Genomic DNA, 22,324 nt, shown 5'->3' on the forward strand with positions numbered 1-22,324 from the left:
ATCCAGAATCGTACTTGTTATGTATTGCTTTAATTATTATTAACGGTTGTCGCGAAGCCACAACAGTAATGTTATAAATTATAGAATAGGCGATTTTCGTATAGTATTTTTTTATTCAAAAAATGTTTTTTTTTTTTTTTTTAACGCGACTAAAACAATTTTCAACGTTGACATCAAATGCTGTAAAACGCCATTAATTAGAATAGTATTGGCATTTCTACAGCCATCTTGGAAATATTACGTGTTACTTTAAGCCATTATCCCCTTTAATTGGCAATGCTCGTTGAACACGAGTATATAAGTTGAGTTTACACAAAGCATGTACAAAATACAGAGCATATTTTAAGCCTTAAACATGCGGTACCTATACACATATAGTTTGTGTACATAATAATATCAAAATTATTATAATATCGTAGATACCCGTATAATCTATAACATGTAGCGTATATGTAGGTATAAGCACAGAACAAAATATTTTTGGAAATATTACAGAGCCTTCTTAAACAGCGGTGGAGATGTCTGTAAAAATAAGCGTTCTGCGTGGTAAAGTATAACCTCTACGGGTAATTAAGCTCTAAACCTTATACAACAAGAAACAATGTGGGAAGTGGGCTATAGGAATAAGGGATTAAGTTAGAACTAAGTTGTAAATAATTAGATAATTAACATAGACCGTCCAACCTTAAATTAATTCGGATCTCTGTCGGTAATAATTATTTATAAATTATATCACACATAGAATGTATAAAATGAGTTTTTTCTTATTTCTCCCATATAGAATAAAATATAATTTTAAGATATACCAATACGATATTTTATTTTTTATCCTTTAATCGTTACTAAATTAAATACGTAGATAAATTTTATTAAAATAGATAATGATCTACCTAGGTACTTAAAATGTACTGTGCATAACATTATGGCTTATGGTTTAACAGTAGATTAATTTTTATTCATATGATCACGCCTTTATAAATAACTATAAAAGTTATTCACTGCAAAATGCGTAATGCTAATGCATATATAATTGATTATATATATATATAATATGCAGAGTAACGTTAAACCACTTTTTTATTTTTAAACAAATTTATTAAATATATTATAATGTACTCGCATATAAGACCTATTAAAATACAGAAATGGGATTAAAATAATGCATATAACTATTACAAATTACATAATATATCACTATGTACTGTCATTTATATAAATATAGATACCAACTCAAAATACCTTCTTATATTAACATAAAAACAACAATTTTTTGAAAAATATTTTAATTGTTTCAAAAAACGCTAATTAGAGCATTTGTGAATATTGTAACTTGTAAGTCTCTACAATTTTCCTTTATGAATAAATTGCAATTAATACACCAAGACAATTTTTTCAAAAACTGCTGCTCTGTAAATATTCCCGTTTTCTCGCTGTTTTTTGTTAGTTTTTCCTAATTATCAATAAAAGTACAATTTTTTTCTTATTTTTACTACATTAAGCTACTCGCAATGTTAAGAATTGAAGTATATTGTTTGCTCTATAAGTTGATAACAAAAAATTGTAATAACACAATATACTATTACAAAAACAGTTTGAATATATTGATTTAGACTATACTTAACAATAACTTATAAATCAACTTCACCATGAAAAAAAATGACAATATACAATATGGCGCTATATCACTGTTCCTCAGTTTTCAGGCCAATCAGTATCGACACATCTTGCTTTGTGAAAAAAATTAGACCAAATCGAACAATTTTCCCTTGGCGAATTGGATGTAGCACTTTGTACGCATTTTCAAACGAAGTTCAAACTATTTTCTTAATTTTTTTGATATCTCTAAAAACAACTTATATCTCTGAAATTTTTGTCAAAATCGGTCAAATAGTTGTTGAGTATATACTTAAGTTACAAACATAAGCACATTCTCATTTGTTTTAATTCTGAGTAACAAGCAATAAATTAAATATTACAATTTTATTCAAAAAATAAAACCACGCAGTAACGTATGTCGACTAATATATACCAATTATTATTTTTGAATTATAGTTTTGTAATAAATAGCAACTCTATATGTTATAAAACAAAGAATTATTTGACTCTCGTGAGCCAAAATAAATTAATATATGAGCCAACTATAGAGGCGGAGAAAAAAAAGGAGCTTAAGATACCTAGAAATCTCTTGATAAAACTTTTATTGAAAGATGTCCAGGAATTTTTGAGATTATCATGTTGAGATATACAAGCTCTTCGACTTTATAATATTTGTATGCGGATGTATAGAAAATATAAATATAAAAATTATTATTTTCAAAATTACGAATCCATTTTACTACTCTTTAAAAGTAGGTATATGTTAGATTTCAGATCATAATATGTAGTCGGAAGAAATAATCAATAAAACGGCCAAAAATATAAATGTAAAATAAGACAAGCGTTAGCGTGTATACGATTATTATAATATATTTATAATTTTATATTATGTTAAGCGTTATCATACAGATGATAGTCGTTGCGGGATACAACCACACACGAATGGTAAGTGACGATGTTCGTATACTTTCAATACTATTATTATAGCTGTATACCATACTCTATGATACTTGACTATAATGTAATAGGTATTACGATAAAAAGCCATATAGCCCATGCGCGTACATTATTGTACAACATACGTATTACACAAAGGTACCTCATATTATGTGTAAATATATAGTACTGAACCATTTAGTAATGCAACTTACAGAATAATAATATTATTATTATGTATTTGATGCAATCTATTTGTAAATCGAACGTGTACTTTGTATCCACTAGGTATCAACATCGGAGAATATAATATTATTATATATGATAATAATATTATATACACGATGACTGCTGTTGCCGGGTGCATTATGACTCTCGCGAGATCATAGAGTTGTGTGTGTGTGTGTATGTGTGCGTATAGTATTATACGTACAAGTAGCTAGGAGTTCTGGTGCACTTAGGCCGTCCTAATTTATCCAGACCCCCCGCTAGCGCCTCGGAGGCCACCTACTGTCTGTCGGTTAATTACAATCTAGATTAACAAGAGAGAAGCCTGCAGGCTCTATTGCGGTCTTCGTACTGGAAATTTAATCAACTCTGTCGTCGTCGTCGTCGTCTTCCACATGCGCGCGCACGTGCAAACACGTAGGTTTAATGATAATAATAATAATATTATTTGAGTACCTCCATAGAATTAATGCGCGTTTGATTTTGATTTTAATAGACCAGCGAGCTTTGCTTAGATTTGCATCAGTATAAAATCTTTTGAAATTGTAGGACACTCTATTTATATATATATATATAACTAATAACTAAAACATAAGATATTCTGCAAGCAGATATTATCGGTATTAAATGCAGCAAACTTGTGAAATATGGAACTGATCAAATGCGTATTCATTTCCACGACGCCTAAAAATGGTAAAATCAGTTCGATATAATTGAAAAATCTAAAAAATATATTATGTAAGAAAATAATTTAATGCATTTTTTTTCTTCCCGGTGGTAGATATTATAATTTAATACCACATACTATATATTATCATTAGCACAGACATGTGTAGTACAATTCGATAAATTCACTCGTATTATATTGCGAACAACACACAAACGCACACTCATGTCTCATACACGCGCGTGCTTATCGTCACGGATCAATCATTAAAACGCTAAAATTTAATTATAATATTTCGCTTTATGTCCTATGTGGGCCATGAAAAAAAAAAATCGTCAATATTATGATATTGTCGAACATACGCGGCGGGCAAATTACGTAACTTGAAAATCAAGGTTTTCTACGTGTCACACCGCAACAGTGGCGGGTCGAGAAGGGTAAATTTGACAGTTCGATAGAATTTTTAGTCTTTGAGGTCGTTCGAAAATATCGTACGCATTCTAGACGGACGTATTCATGTACGAGGCTTTTTACACATGTGATACTATTTAAAAGTGAGATGTATATATATATATATATATATATATATAAGCACGATAATATCGTACATACGTAGGTACGTAGTAGGTACATCCATCGAGTGGAACTAATTTCACTCTTGACGTACAATAATATCTATTAATTTTGTCTTTTAGCATTTCGTATCTATGCTATTTCTAGTTTTTCTAAAATATTATTCATATAAATACAAAATAATTAAATATAAGCAAACAGCGTTGATTGGAAAAGCGTGTACAATAATAACTAATCAATAGTTTAATTCTATACAATCTATGAGGTTAGATTACAATTTTATTATTAGGGTTTATGATTAAAACAAAAAAATAAACGTCACATTTATAGCTATAATAAATGATGTTAACACACAGTTAACAGTATGAAACTATTTTATGATTATTGTAAAAAATATATTTTAAATATTATGGACATATATAAGTTAGGTTTACTTATATTAAGAGCCTAAAGGGCATTAGAAGTGGACGTGTACCAGTTGCCTTCAAGTGTGAGTATCTTTTTTTTTTTACACTGATTTCTTCCAAACTACCTACAGCAAAATTTACTAACTATATTACTCTAAACCTGAAAATGTTGATATGTTGCCCTCACATATTATAAATAAACACAATTACAATACCAACCCGTGAAATAAAGAGGTTATATAAAAAAAAATTGCATAGATGATACAAAAATAAATATTAACATTTGTAACGATTGGTTGCAAATTACAATGCAATTTGTCAAAATATAATATAAAATTCAAATAAAAAAATTATACGATCAGATATAATCTGAAGTCCGCTAATGTAATCAAGTGTCATATTTTACGAAATCACTCGGACACTATACATACCGAGCGAGCTAACTACGATTTCTGTAATGATGCAAATGCAAAACCAATTAAATTCGAGCGATCAAAAATATAAAATATAATCTCAAAGTCAGAAGCGCGGTAGCGAAATGTTCAGTGAATAAATTATTTCGTTGAATTATTCATACGATTAATTACTGTTATTAGTAACTCGTCGATGCCCCGTGCACATATTATAATGTTATTATCACACACACACACACACACGCAGTTATACAGGCCCAAGCATACCGGGACGATGTCGGATATTCGTGCAATCGATCTCGCATCGTCGTCAACTATTGAACCAAATGAAATCTGGATAATAATATATTATATTTATATACCTGTGTACGAAAATTCGGGTTCACAGCACACAATCGTTTTACGTGTTTACGACCGTCGTGTGGCGCCGTTTTATTCTTTAAATCCGAATTCGGCTCTCTTTTTTTTTTTTGTCGCCATCACACCCGAAAGCGAGCGGGACGTGTACAAAAAAAAAAGAAAAAAACAACGACAAACAAAATATACTTTTTAGACGTGTTATAAAATCAGTGGCGTCCCTCTGTTTCTATATGTATATACCTGAATATACAGCCCGTGTATGTTTAATATATATATATATATATATACACAATACTCGGTAATAATATTATGTGCATAATATATATATATACGTGCGCGTCTATTTATATATAGACCGGCTAGCACAAAAGGTTTGTGATATTTCCGTGACCTATTTTTTCCAGTCGTTCGAGATTTACGATTAGTGTTGTGACGACGAAACGAAGATAAAACGACGTCGGACGGGATCCGCCGGTGGTGCGTGCGTACGCGCGATGGCGTGTCTTCGGACGCGGCGCCACCGACGCGACGGCGGAGGATCTGTAGCAGCAGCAGCGACAGCCGACGACGCGCCGACGTCATTACCATTTTTCGACGTTTATTTATTCATTTATGCGTTTACGTCGGCCGCATCCGGTGCATATTATACTACACGCATTATTTCATTGTCGACGCGAGCGGTCGTCAAAAACCTGACTTTCGATCCGACCGCGCGACGTCGACGATGACGGTTTCGACCGGATTCCGACGCGGTAAACGTCCTCTTCCTCGGGGGCCGGGCTCATTAACGCCGCCGAGAGTTCATTAGTCGAAGTAAAAAACCTGCGAAGCCGCGTTCGGCGACAACAACACACACACACACAAAAAAAAAAAAAAAACCACGCGTGAATCGACTGCGGAAAGAAGCCAACGCACAACACCGCTCTGACGACGACGGTTATCGGACGTGTCCCAAAGTTTTTTTCGAACTCGAGACGGATTAAAGCGACGTCATGTCCTCAGCTCGTCATCGATCGCGGCTACAACGCACGATATGATTAAAACGATGAAAATTAAAAAAACAGTCACAGCAGAGAATTGCAAAATTTTAGGAAATTTGAACGACTGAGTTCATATACGAAATCGTGCTTTGGCCGTAGGTTAACGTACACTATCATAGTTTTCAGTATTGAGGCTATACAATAATATTATTATATAACGCTCAGGCGAGTAATAACGAAAGCATCGAACGTTCCAAGACACGGCCGACGACCATATTGTTTTTTACTGTGTCCCGACGTCGACGCTTGCAATAAAAAATGTATATACGATATTGTCTACACTCGTGTCGTATATGTTTGTACGGTAAACACGTTTCGATAATATTTTTTCGTCATCAATCGGCAGAAACGAAATAAAATCGTTTCATCGAAATTTCGTCAAGAAATCAGCGACGGATTATGCGTACAGGACGAACCCATAACGCTGAGTAATCCTAACCGCGCGTATAATACGTATAATATGTATTATTTATCCGACTAACGCGGAATCGTCGTTTGGAGTTTTTTAAGGGCCCCTTGAAATCGTAGCCCTAAGACGGGGGGGCCTCGGATCAAAAACGGTACGAGTGCCCGTCTCCTCTCTGGACTGTCCTGGACGACGACAGAGGTTATATATTTTTATTTACTATTATTATTATTGTTTTTTATTTTTTTTTTTTGAAGATACCGCGAGATAGTTTTTCCGTTCGCTCGCTGTAATCTAACCCATACCCGCGCGTATTATGTATAATATATGCGTGTGTGTGTGTGTGTGTGAGCGTATATATAATTAAGATCGAAATTCGATCTCGTTGATTGAGCATTGTTTGTCGGGTAAACCTACTCGACGGTCTGCGAGATTGTGTACGGCGGCGGCGGCGGCGGGCGCGTACACATAGACTCGACGTCATGCATATAACATAATATAACGCGTATAAGCCGCCGCCCGGCACCGGCGAAGACGACTAGGACTACGACGAACGACTAGGACGACGACGTCGACTACGACGCGTACGCCGCGCCGATCATTAATTAACGCCGCGCGCGAAATCACGTGTGTGCGTGTGTTAGAGTACAATAACAAAGGATCGTAACGCGGATATAAAAGAAAAGAAGTAAAAAAAAATAATAATAATAATAAAAAAACAAAAACAAAAAACCCGTGTATAGTAATAATAATAATAATAATAATAATAATGATAATAGTAATAATATTTCCTCGGGAGACTGTGCGCGCGGGGCGAGAGCACATCGAGAGGACAGGAGAGAGAGAGGAGGAGGAGGAGGAGGAGGAGGAGGATCGTCGAAGAAAAATGAGCCGTGAAATCGGACGACGACGCGCAGGGAGAAAGGTCGTGTCGGCGGCGGCGGTGTTGGGCTGCCGGCGGCGACCCGACGATAGTTCCATGCTGAGCTGGGCGAATCCGCCGTCGTCTTCGTCGTCGTCGTTCTCACACCATGGCGTCTTGGCCCGGCCGACATGCTGCACGTACACACACCACGAGCGCCTCCTAGTCTTGGCGCGCTCGGGCTAATTACTAACGTGGATGCGACGGCGGCAGCCCGTGTCGTCGTCGTCGTCTTCGTTATTATTATTTTACCCGTCGCATACTATCACACCTATCACATCTATATGCAGTTGTTCTCGTCTCTCCGAATTCATCGCCGCCGATGTAATTAGGTCAATCCGAACGAAACGCTCCACACGCGCGCTAAAAATAGCGTGGTATGCACAGTGCACACTCTGCAGGTCGGTCGCGGTATATTTCATATAACCGCGGTCTCGCGTGCGGTATGACGTCGGTAGGACCGCGCGCCGACGGCAATATGGTCAAATATCGCTGCGGTGTGGCCCACTTCTCAGGTCGATCGTCTGAGAGGGCCGACTGTTATGTGACCTCTCCGGACGGTCAACACTCCCGCGCGGATTTACTCCTGCAGCAAGCACTCTATGAGTGCTCGACGAGTACTGCAGTAGACGCCCGTCGATTCAGTTTTAGGGGGAGGGACAAAGTATGTTAGAAAAAGCCTCAAAATATAAAACGGTAATAGGTACTTGTTTTAAGATCATATTATTTTACGGGGTAGGGGAAGTCCCGATGGCAGCCCATGTGACAGAGTATGTAATATACGCTCTCCCGAGTATACGGAGTTTGTACTTTAACGGTGCACGAGTGCGGAGACAGACTCCGTTTGTTCGTATGCACGTTTTATGATGATTGTATAGTTACGATTTGATGCTGACGCGAACGCGCGCGTTTTAAAATAGACAAGTACGTAGTAATAATCGCACTGTTCCAGTAGACTATACGACTTTGAACACATAGTATACATAATATGCAATACATACGTCTCATGCCATCTCATGACGTCGACTACGCGGAGAGTTTACTGGTTTTGAGAACCGAGAGTTAACGCGTACAAAATGGGCGAGTTCCAGACAGGGTTTGTAGCCTGCATAAAAAAAATCATATCGAAAAAAAAATATTGAAACGACGACACTGACCCCCTGGCCCCTACACGGGCACACGGTATACCCGGCTGTACCTGCCTGCGCCTGTCCGTATACCTACGCATATGCGAGTATATCGAGTATACGACGGAGTCACAATGCTAATGATACGAAACCGCGACCACAGACTGTTTGGAACTGTCGCGAGGGCGGTTATCATGCATGTTATCAGCGATATAACAATAATCGAAGACTCTGTGTATACATTTGAACGAGTGTTCAGGGGGTTCTGTTCGATAGGGGAGGTCCGACGTCAGACGTCTGTAAACGATGATTTCGATCTCAATAATAATTGTTAGTCTATCATTTCTCACGTATTATATTGTGACTTTTAAACACATCATAATATGATACTGAAGAACGAGGGGTTTATTATCACCGAATTATTACTGCACAAAGACATTCCTATATATTATACACTACACATATATATGTGTATAATAGGTATATGTATGTGTATGTGTGTTTGTGTATTATACAATATAACGATTGGTGATTAATGATTATCGTATGAAACTGAACAAGCACTTATGTTTTTCTTTCATTTGTTTTTCGCAGCTCGCCTTGGCTGTCTTTTTAACTGACTATAACTGCCATTGATCCAAAGCTTATAAACAAGTAACATTACCGGTAATCCTCCAAGACGTCTGAAGCGTAATGGTATAAAGATTTAGGAAAGTATATAGTATAAATTAACTGCTGTATTAAGAAAATATATATTGGAAGTGTCGCCACTGAGTAGCTTTTTTCGTCAAGCTATATACAGTGGAAAATTTCACTCGCATTATATTGTATTATAAGTAAACATCGTATATTCACTTATTACACCGCGTTTATAAATTTCAACAGTTACAGATTGTATAAGTATTTGAAAACAATACGGAAAAATAACACAACTTTTAGAAATTGCTCACATTTTTTAATTCAATTTTCACATATGGCAGACTGACTACCTAGTGACTAGTACTTATTAGACCTGAATTTCGTAAAAATTAATTGAATTTTATATATTTTGCCAAATAAGTAAATTTTCCTGTAATTTTTCATCAGATACTCAATTTTAACGATTACTTCAATACATCCATTAATAACTATAAGCATCATTGTTACGTCTTTAATATTTGATAATTTCTTGTATCCTTTTTTTTAACAATTTTTAAAATAACTTTTTACAAATTCTTATAAAAATTGTATTGTTATTGAGCATATTATTATGATAATCTCCTTTGATTTAATATAAAACATTAAACTCGGTTATATTTGATACTGTTATTGCGTTGTAAGTTAAATTATTAGAAGATGACATAATACATTTTTCGTATAATTTGTGCGACAATCATTAATCGAAAATACCGTCGTTACCCATTTACAAGTACTTACCCATAAAATAAGTAGGTACATTGTACATATAAAATTGATGTCCGCATGCAATATGGACAACGGACACTTCGAACATGAGTACTGCGGTCGTTGCGTACAGAAATTTACTAGATTTAGACGACACGTTGCGTTCGCGTGTATTCGAAAATTTTCCATCAATATCCCACTAATCCGAATTCTATAGAATTTTTTTCACGCGTGCGCGTGTAATATGACCTCGTAATATCCGTTAAAATATTCTACAACGAATTTTCTAATAGCAGTATAAGAATTGCTATTATAACTTAAACATTATTCGATGTACCTACCGATTAAATAATTTGATTTCACATTAAAGTATTGAGAATCAATCAACAAATACTAAATCGATATAAATTGTATGCTCTTATTATCATAATATACAAGGATATTTATTGTATGTATTTAATATATAGATTTCTAGAAATCACTAGGTTATGTACATAATATCCGAAAAGGAATATCTCTGATCCTGCTACCAGAAGATTTGCTCCAATATATTAATATTATACAAACATCGACGCGAATACAATGATAATAATCTCCGAACGTCGTCGCACGCAACTTTCTAATAGCCGACCGACCGACCGTCAGAACGGTAGTTTAATAATTATTTCGATAGCGATCTGCGAAAGTGCGTCAATTGTGATTTTGCAAGCATATTATTACACAAACGCGCCGGCAAACACTAGCCTCGCAGTGACAGTGTGTGTGTGTGTGTGTGTGTGTGTGCGTTATATTATGTTAGGTAGTAAATACTTAAAATAAACCGACATTGTTGCCTTGAATTTCTGTTGTGTCTGATGGCGTGCGCATCGTCAAAGGTTTTATCGAAATACGATTACATTAGCCAAAACTTAAAATGTTAATGATTTTATTATTATTTATAACCGCTCCTGCAGGTTGTAGAAAGTATCTGCCTATATTATATATTATATTAGAAACGTTAGTGACGTCAGTCGTCGACGATATTCTAGAGCAGAGGAGGAAAAATGAACTACCTCGATCGTTCGTATAATCATTATACATACTGCAGGTAGGAATTGATAACTATATGTACTGTGCACTAAGCATTAAACAAATTACTTCTTCGCAGTAAAAACATAATTATACTATTCGCATACTTACTGAAATGTCATTTCGGTCATTGACGCGGAAATCACAGTGGTTCGACACCTATATTATACTATTATAGGTATAATACTATGACCATCGATGTACCTACATCAAAATATAAAATGACAATGCACGCTATAGTGTGGATATATGTATATGTCATGTACCTATATGCTATACACGACGTGTGATTTTACATGAATACAAGATCAGCTAGGAAATACGATGAAAATTCGTCTTTGACGCATACACGAAATACACCGATTAATCTAAGCCATTCCTCGCAACTTCCCAGTATTGCTGCAGGACTTACGTTAATAGTAAATACAATAATGGATCTCATACTGTACACATTATGGTAAAATTTACTCGTATGTAAACGGATTCCGGGACACTATACGCGTTTCTTCGGCAGTTCGGCGGCGCGCACTATTGCAAAATTGTGGAAACGTACAGCGTAATAATATTACTATACCGACTACAGTAAATGGAATAAATCGCGAAAGCGTTTCCTTTCTCGCGAAAATCCATAACTTCATAGTAAAATATATATATCATATATATATAATATACTACACTGAAGGTATTAATGATAATGATTTTTTATTCCATTATATACTTACGGGCTATGGCTGGTCATACTTAGTGGTTAGGTTTATACTATTATTATATTATAAATCCGAAAAAAATGCTGTACAGCTATAGTATCGTATCACAACGATGCGTAGTATTTTGATTTATTTAAATTGTATGTTAGTATGTTATGGTATTGGCGTTTGCCGATTTGATAAAGTGCAGTATACCTACGTATTACGACCTTACATGTAAAAAAATGTTCCCATCAACATCGGGATAAGACTTGTAAAATTAACAAAATATGTACTTATGTATGATTTTTTTTTTAAATATAACTGGTAGTTTTACCGTATAACAATTAAATAACATTATACATTTTATTGTTATAACGTATTGCATAAGTATTGTATATTGTGTTTTATGTTTTAACAATCAATTATTTTTTTTTTTTTATTATTATTCATTACAAAAAAAAAATTGTCCTATTTTTTTTTAAATATTGTCACCCTAGTTTAATACATACCAAAATATATAGTTATAGTCATTAGGAATCGTATTGACTACCGATAAATTAATTTAATTATATTTATACAATATTAAAATATAAGCCTATAAGATTTAATAAATATTTCATAAAAAAATGTAGCTTTTGAAAAATCACCGTTTAAAGTTGATATATCTAATGAAAAAATATGGTATAATTAATTTAACAAATGGAATTGATTAATTAACTTTTTAAAAACTCGTAACTTGTGTACCAAATTATAATTACGTTTCGATAAAATGTTAAAAAAAAAATACATAAATAATATTTTATTCATGATATTATATTGATATTAAAAATATTTTTTTTAAAAGTATGTTATTAATTATATGTATTATTGAAGTTTCTGTACCTATTTATTGTAATTTTCATAGTAATAAACATTTAATACGTTTGTCTTAAAAACTTTAAGAGTATTGTAATGACTAATGAGATAACGTAAGTTTGTGGTTCATATTGTATATAAAATAAGCATAAAGTTGTAATGAAATAATGAAAGTGCATCGATACACTAATACGATTTATCATTGTTTGTGATACCTTTTTTAAAATTGTCACATATCTACCTAATTTATATCATAAGTACTTTACCATAATTTTTTTATACGCAAACTATGTAGAATAATGTATAAAATAAGAAGAAAGTATAGTTAAAAATATAGTATATAGCCATATAGGTTATAAAATATGTAGGTACCCATACATGTTTTCAACTAGATGAGGAATTAAATATTGAAATAGCGTAAAAATAATTTCCTACTAAGTACGGATAAAGGCGTGATAAATACTTGATTTATGCTGTATATTTTCATAAAAATAATATAGTTTATAAAAATGTGTACAGTTTTATACGGTCTATAAAATAGTTGTATATGATAATCAAGTATGTTGATAAATGTATTTCTTTTTCCTTTTTTTTCTTTGAGAAAGTAAATATGTACTTATAGTGCTTTTAATAATATGTAACAACTAGTACGATGCAAGCATAATGGGTGGAAGTAAATTAATATGATTCTTAATACATACGACTAAACAGGAGCTATATTATGATCAGTGATCAACATGTATACTCATCATATAAAATACCTACTATTAATTACACAATTAATATTAATATCGCATAATAGTATCATTATATACTAGTTGATACTTGATCACTCATTAACTCACTTCAGGTTTTCAATACAACTATTTAAGATTTAAATAAACTGTTAACGATTTATTTGAAAATGAAATTTTCTCTTTTTGAGTATCATATCATATTTTCTTGTCCTACTGAGTCGACGCTTTTCGTATAATTTTTAGAAGATAGTCATGTCTTAAGCTCGTTATCTCTACGTAAATATATGCAAGTACAATTAATTTAAAAAGTTGTAGCTACAATAAATAAATAAATATTTAGCATATTTATAGAATTGGAATCAAAATTGAGTAACGCGGGGTAGATATAATAGAAAATAATGATTTTAATCACAGTGGAATGTTTCAAGTTTCTAAAGCTTAATAATTTTTTAATTATAAAGGAAAAAAAACTTAAATCTTTCGATAAGAAATCCTTATTTTACACTAATAAAAATATACGAGGAACCTTGTATCAAATTTTAAAATTTTTTTCTATAAGCAGACGTTTTTTATTGAAATGTATAGATAACTAAAAAATGATTGAAAACTTCAAACATCTATAAATAGCACAAAAAGAATCAATACTATACTTTGTACAGAAAATACTCATATAAATCTTTGGTAAAACGGTTTTTCAACTTTACAGAATTATAATAAAATAACTAAGTCGACTTTTCGTAAAAAAGTCCATTTTTTTTGCATTTTTTTTTTTTTTTGTTCATTTTTCTTACATTAAGCAAAATACTGATTTTTTTTTACTTTTGAACTTCTTTCCCCATCAAGTACCAACTACCATCTACATTAATTTTCTTACCAGACAATATCATATTGAAGTAGAAGATTGAAGCATATTTTCTATTATTGAAAAAAGTCTTCAGACATAAAAAAAAAATAATAATAAAAAAAAAAAAAAAAAATCATAAAAATCTACAGTTCTACACGCATCGTTGTGAGATCAATTCATTTATCACTCCTTTAGAATATAAAAGCTCAACCAAAACTGTTTGTCTTGTATTTTTTTTTTTTTCACAAATATTAAATTAATTATAGTCACCGGCGATAAGGTGCTATAAAAAAAGCGACATCGTGAAAATTGAATACAACTGCATGACGTATAGGTGGATCTTGATTTTTCTTTCCTTGTCTAAATGCGATGTTTAAGATTTTAATGTGAATTTAAATCATTATTCATTACTCCTCGACGACCAATGATCAGAGTATCAAGATTGTCGTATAATATATTATGGTTTTGTGTCGAAATGTAACAATAACGCGCACAATCATCTTGTCCGAAACTGATGTCGCGCGTATATATATTTTAATGCATTATTGTGGTATGATTTATGTTTGTGTTACACGCTGGTCCTGCTGGGAAGGCTATCTCGCAGTATTGTGTGGTATGTAAATTTATTTCGCCACGAGTCCCTTGTTTTTCGGCACAGTAAGACGTGCGCGTTGTATATACGTGTCTTTGCTGGTCCACGGGTGCAGGTTTAGGGTTGTCATCCGTTTTGACGTCTGTTTTGTTTTCGTCAGACATTCCGTCTGCAGTGGAAAATCTTGTTAGGTATAGTGCTTCCATCGCCACTCGTCCGTCTGCGCGCTTTCAATCGTATCGACAGCACTATCATTTTATTTGTAAAGAGAAAAAAAAAATTGTATATTTTTTTTGTTTCTAGGGTATACCTGTACGATACATTATGCTCGAGTGTGTGCCTTTTCGAAGCCTACTACTGCTGCAGCGGGGGCCCTTGACCTACGTGTGTGACATTATAATATTGAATAACAATAATAAGCGTTCCACGCACCGATATCAGATCGTGCATGGCTGACGGTTAAAATAATAATATAATGCATGGTAGGTACGACAGCCGTACGCGGGTATAGCGTAGTAGTTGTAGGTACTGCAGGTAGATATTGGTATATACCTACGTATTATATACTTACACATTACACCGTGTATATATTATATTATGTATGATGTCTCTAATATAATACGCGATAGCAACCGTGGGAAGGGAGAGGGGTGGGCGTTGGGGAAGTTGACGTCAAAACGGGAGGGAAAACGAGAGAGGAGAAGCGAACGAGCGAGACGGAGAAAATATACGGGAAAAAAACAAAAAAAAAAAAATCAAGGCGTCCCAAGGACAATATTATATATAATATATGCCTATATACGTGTATTTATATATGTATAACGCGCGTATACCGGCCGTAACTAATAGGACTGTGAAAATTCGTCTGGCGCCAATGAGGCCTACACTATATTATATCGAGTGTATCTATCTATCTATACACACACACACACACACACACACATATATATATATATATATATATATCTACCACGAACGATCTTATAACATGTGAATGTATGTGTGTGTACCTACATATACATATACATAGTGTAGGTACGCGACGACGGGAAAATACCGATAATATATAAGACACGCGAGAGAAGTTATTAACTTTGGTAAATTACTTATACACAGTGGTCTCCACTCTCCGGCGACGGCCTTATACATACACATATATAACATTATATACCTATGGACGCGGTGGTTGAAGACCATGGACAATATTATGTTATTATTATTATTATTACTATTACATCACACGTTGCTGCCAGCAGACCAAAAAATAATTAATACGCTCGCGTTTCACTGGCGGCGCGGACAATATTCTTATAATATTATGTATGCATGTATATATATATATTATATAGGACATGTGTGTGTGTGTGTGTGCGTACGTTTATATTATATGCACAGGCGGCGGCAGTATCGGAGAACAATGGGCGCCGGCCTGCAATCAAAAAGTGTGTGGCAGTAGACGTAGGTCACCGCCACGGGGAAAACGTGTTGGGCAACTGTGCGGCAGGAGTGACCGAAAATCGATCGGGAAAATCGATTCGAAAATACCAATTATCGCGGTTGTGTTATATAACGCAATCCAAGAGGGTTACTGCTCCGGCCGATATTCTCACCTATCGCGTACATAATATTATTATTTATTATCTTATACACGGGCGAATCGACATCAATTGGCTGCAGTGCTCCTTGAAGTACGCATTTCAAGTTATAAAAAAAACGTGATGTAATATTATATTATCATATTGGCGTAGTTGTATTACAATAATATGACGTTTGAAAATGTATTAAGTCTCCGAATCGAAATTTACTGTGTCACATCGCAAACTCTGATTATTGTACATAGATTAAACGTGCGTAACTATATGGGCCCAGTCGCGTAACTGGGAAAAAATCTAGGTAGAGAGGCAAAACAATTTATTTACCATGATCAAAACCCTGTATATTTGTACTGTTGAATTAACTGGGGGGGGGGAGGAAATGATACCTTTGCTACTCGCAAAATTTTCAGGGAGGCGAATACCCCCTTGCCCCCTCAATTATGCCACTGCCAGTGGCTTTTGAGCACGTAACAATATAATTCTGGGGCGATAATTTTTTCGATATGAAACTTTATTGTCTTTTGTTGTGACCCATTTATTATAAGCATTTATTATATTTTATGTTACACGTGAATTTTAAACGTCGTCGACGTTTTGCTCTCGATGTGTGTGACGTACATACATATAATTATCATTATGTTATTGTTATTGTAAACTCGTATACTATAAATATTTTTTGAATATATTTTTAACTTCGTTAGGTTAAAAATTAATATAATTAAAAAATAAAATTTGGTATTCTAATCGATAAGCAAATATTAGCATAAACCCAAAATATAGATGAATTTGAATACTTTTACGAGGTTGGGGTTATGTGCCCTAGAAATATTTATTATATTATATGGAACTTAGTTGGGAAGGTTTTGGTTCCATAATTCGTTAATATCGGGTTTATCTCGATGGTATAATATCAAACCAGTAAATTAGTATCGAGTAAACGACATAATATATAGATACCTACTGTTTTTCTATATATGTTAGCCATAAGTATTTACCTAACTTTTAACTTTTCTAAATGAAAATACAATTTAAATTTGAAAGTATAAATTTGTCGACACACTTGTTTGCTTCATGTTGATTTACGTAGATTAATTTAAAAAATAAAAATAAAATATTTTAATATTAAGCTCGGATTTGTAAAATACCACGATATTAATGTATAAATTATGTATAATTTAATCATTATAAACCAATAAAGTTATTTTTTCACGATTTACTGTTTTTTAATAGTAACTTTTTATAACAACTATTATGATAAATAATATGGGAAAAACTTTAATAAGAATTTATTGTGAATTCAACAAACACGATTTTCTTGCATACTCCGTTAGTGTAGGTAACAGTTAATCTACAAACGCCATATTACATTTATAATTATATTATTTATTCTGTGAACATCATAATATGCGAGCTAATAAGCTGAGTACCTAGTGAGTAGGTATGACTTGTCGACTTATCTAATGTAAAAATACACAAAAACAAGAAATTGAAACACGAAAGATACTCTGGTGTGTTGACGTGAAGTATGGATTTCGAACGTACTTACTAATTGAGTAGGTAACTGAAATACCTAGATGCGTAAACTTTGAATTCAAGGATAAGTCATGAACATGAAATACGATTTTGTGTGTATTCGATATATTTTATTATACATACTATATTATATAATATATATATATATATATATATATTTTTACTAAAATAATTTATTTAACTATTATTAACACGGTAAGTTGATTTAATTTATGCCAATAATATGACATTTATTATATTATTAATATTTGTTTGTATTTCATTATTTATTATCAAGTTTTGAGGTCAATACCAAATTATCGTAGAACGGTGTGAATTATTTAGACAGCCAAGTAGGTTCGCGTCGTTCCCGGTACCTACCTATATAATATATTATATATTTATATGAGGCGGTTGTATAAAATTAATCAAAATCCTTTGAAAATGCCATGCCAATGTACATATAATTTAATAATACACGTAAAATATTTATTGAATTACTGCAAAATAACTAAAATTAGTTATTTTTTACGTTCTTCTTTTCATTATTTTTCAATTAAATATCTAATTATATTCGAATTTGAACTTCAAAATAAATGTTCATGAAAAAAAAAAAAAAATCATATTTATTGATCGCTAAAAATTTTTAGCTACTTTATGTGAAACCTTTTATTATATTTTCAAACATTTTGACAAAGCGGAGAAACGTTTTTCATCGATGCTTTTGGAAAATAAATAGAAAATGTCAAATGTGTATAAATTGCTTAAAAAGAACTAAAAATCTTTTGAAAATTGATGTTTGTTCACTACACAATAAGACATGGTATTTGGGCTATAAACTTAAGTACGAGCACTCCATCACAGCTTTACAATAATATACAATTAGTACATAGTACAATGTGTTAAAATTTATTATACACAATATTATATACGTATAGGTGTGCGGTGCATGACCAAACCCGCCGGCGATTTGAATGAGCTGGGCATGACTTAAAAGCTAAAGCTGTATGTGAAGTATCGAAACATGAAAACTTATTTGGGCGTTTCATCACTTGGGAGTTACAGCTGATTATCCGGTTACTCATTTACCGAACAACAATCGTGATTACCGGTCGTGCATAATATATGTGCATATACATGCGATATCGTAACGTGCGACGTACCCGTGCGTTATTATTATTTATTGCGCAGATGGCCGCGTGAAAGTTGCAGGGTGACAACACGAAAGACATATAGTTAAGTGCAATGCTTACACGGCGTCATGACAATATAAATGGATATTATCATGCACTCGTTTCCTGGAAGAGACGGTCGTTCAAAAGAGCTGTATAACAGGAGAAGAGTGAAGAAGAAATAAAAAACGCACCTAATAATAATTTTTATTAATGGTACGCGTTGTCGTTGCAGGACGGCCGCGGCGATGCCGGGTGCATCGTATGCGCGCGTATTATGCACATAAAATACATTTATAATAATTCATGTACGGTAGGTACCTAGCGAGGGGCGTAAAAATATATATATATATTGTATATATTTATATAGGCACCTACCTATATACGAATACGCGTTGCCATTAATCTCTGACCGCGGCGACCGATTATTTAAAAAAAATAATAAAAATACAAATTCTCGGTATAAGGTTGAATGAAATCGTCGACGGCATTCCTTCGCGCGGGGGTGGGAAAAAAATAAACGTACATGTTATTATATTATTCTCCGCGAAGGCGCATCGCTGTCTGCTGGAGCCATCATAATATATACGCCGCCGCCGCCGCATCGCCCTCGCACCAAAACACTATAAGCATCACACACACACACTCACACTCACCCGCGGAGAAATCGCGGTTTCTTTTTATTTATTTATTATTATTATTATTATTATTTTTTTTTTTTTTTTTGATCGATAACGCGTTACCTCCTCCGAGCCGCTCCGTCACTGTATATTCTCATTATGAGCGTGTATGTGTGTGTGTGTGTGTGTGTGTGTGTGTGAACGTCTTACATTGCAGTATATTTCGTTCTGTGAAACTGGATAAAAAGGGTCACACACACAAACACGCATACGCGGGGATCGCGGAGTCCAGGTGCAATTTTATATATACAGAGCTGTCCCCCCCCGCTGAAAACGCATACACATGCACGAATATTATACATACACACACACACACACACACACACACACACACACACACATATATATAGATATATATTATACGCCCTGCACGACATAAGAAACACCGCCATCGCCGCGATATCGTTGCCAAAAAAAAAAAATGAAAAAAAAGAGTAGTTATATATTATTGTGTGTGTGCATATATATATATATACGAGTATAATAATAATAAAATAAATTTCTACCTGCAGCAGGGTAGGGGTTGTGTCCGGCGGCCGTCCGTACAAAATACCTTCATTACACGCTGCACACACACGATAGCTGCTCGAGCATAAATATATATATATATATATATATATAATATATAGGTATACGAGATAAATCGCACGGTGATGTCGAGCGCGGGGGACGACGACAACGACGACGACGACGACGACTAAAACCGGTGGTGCGGCGGGGTGTGTCGGAGGGGTACGGGATGACGAGGGGTTAGACATTGCCAGCTGGCAGCGCGCACATAGTCGGTCGGTCGGTCGTGTGTGTGTGTGTGTGTGTGGAATACCTTTTCTCACCGACCGACCGCGACCCGCCCCCCGTCTCGCCCGCCGACGACGTGTACCGCCGAGGCCACCGCCTCTCCGTGCACGCGGTCCGCCCTATTGTTCCGCCGCCGAACACTTCGGGTTGACATTTCGTTGAGAAAAATCTCCGCACACCGCAGCCCAATTCCGACGCGATCCTCGCCCCGCGGCTTTCCACCCCCCCTCTGACAGCCGATTAGAATTTTTACGATAGGCGTAAAATATTAAAATAATAATAATAATAATAAATAAATAACCCTACACGTGTACCGTATACATATATATACGCGCGTACGCCCACGCCCGAGTAATACCTACACACATATTCTATAATATAATATATGCATAAATATATTTTAAATATTAGGTACGCGTCGAACAGATGAGGGTCGAACGCATATTTCTACGCGTATATAAAAATACGTTCGGGGGGGATGGTGAAAAAATTATCCGACCGGTTTCGTGTTCGTATACTATAATAATATCTACATAGAAAAATGTTACGCATATAAATATATAATACACGTATAAATTGGTGTTGGAACCTAACCCACCCGCTCATATTTACCTGTATTCGGATGTGTGTGTGTGTGTGTGTGCGTGTATTACCTGTACTTGGTACACGGGGGCAGCATCAATCACGGTCACGCGTATATATAATATAATATAATGTATAATACTTAGTCCGCGAGAAAATGCGTTTGTCGGGATACAAGTTCACAGCGTGGTGCTGTATTGCTGCCGCCCCGTTCTGCAGCGTACCTGTACATATATATGTGTATACTATGTACATATACCTAAGTATATATATATATATATATATATATATAAACGTCTAAGCGCGGTGCTGTACCGATTTTATACACGATGGGAAATAATATTTTTTTCCCTGCCTTCTTATTATTTCTTCCTTTTTTTTTTTTTATTTTTTTATTTTTTACTTTATTTATTTTTTCCTTCCACGGTCTGCCCGCAAAGAATACGTAGGTGGTGTGCGTTTTCGGTTTTTTATCCTCTGTCACTCCTCACCCCCCGACTACCACACACCGCCACACCGGAGAGTCGCCCGGCACACCGATATCATTGTTCTTGCTCGTCGTTAAATCCATCGCTAATCGAGTTCGACGTCCGGAAGTCCTCGGGAGATCGTCTACATTATTATATGTGTACGCGGGTACCGTGATTTTTATAGATAAGGTACCCATACGAAATCCGACGTTGTTGAATTTATCATCATTATTATTATTATTATTATTATTACGAAAGGCGTATTGCGAGCGCGTGGAAAATAATTTCAACGAAATATTATTATGCACCTATTGAGATAAAATCTACATCTGCATATGTAAAAAGGAAGACTTATGTATAGGTAATTACTACATACGGGTTTACAGTTTTTTTTTTTTTTATGATTTTTTTGTTGGTTATAAATAATAGTATACCTAGCCTTACCTAGCCTTGCACTATTTTTCATTTTCCTCATTTAGGCATTACACACTTTATTTATACGATATATTATATCGTGATATAATAATTATAATTAAATAATTCACAAGCTAATTATTATAACTACTATTAACTTTGCTTATACTAATAAACTGTTTGGTCGTATATTCTATATATTAATGTGCAACGTTAAGCAAATATTTTGATTTTTGAATGCGAAATCAACAATACATT

This window comes from Melanaphis sacchari, unplaced genomic scaffold (assembly GCF_002803265.2).
Source record: "Melanaphis sacchari strain LSU unplaced genomic scaffold, SCAv2.0 Contig25_pilon_pilon, whole genome shotgun sequence".
Classification (NCBI taxonomy): domain Eukaryota; kingdom Metazoa; phylum Arthropoda; class Insecta; order Hemiptera; family Aphididae; genus Melanaphis; species Melanaphis sacchari.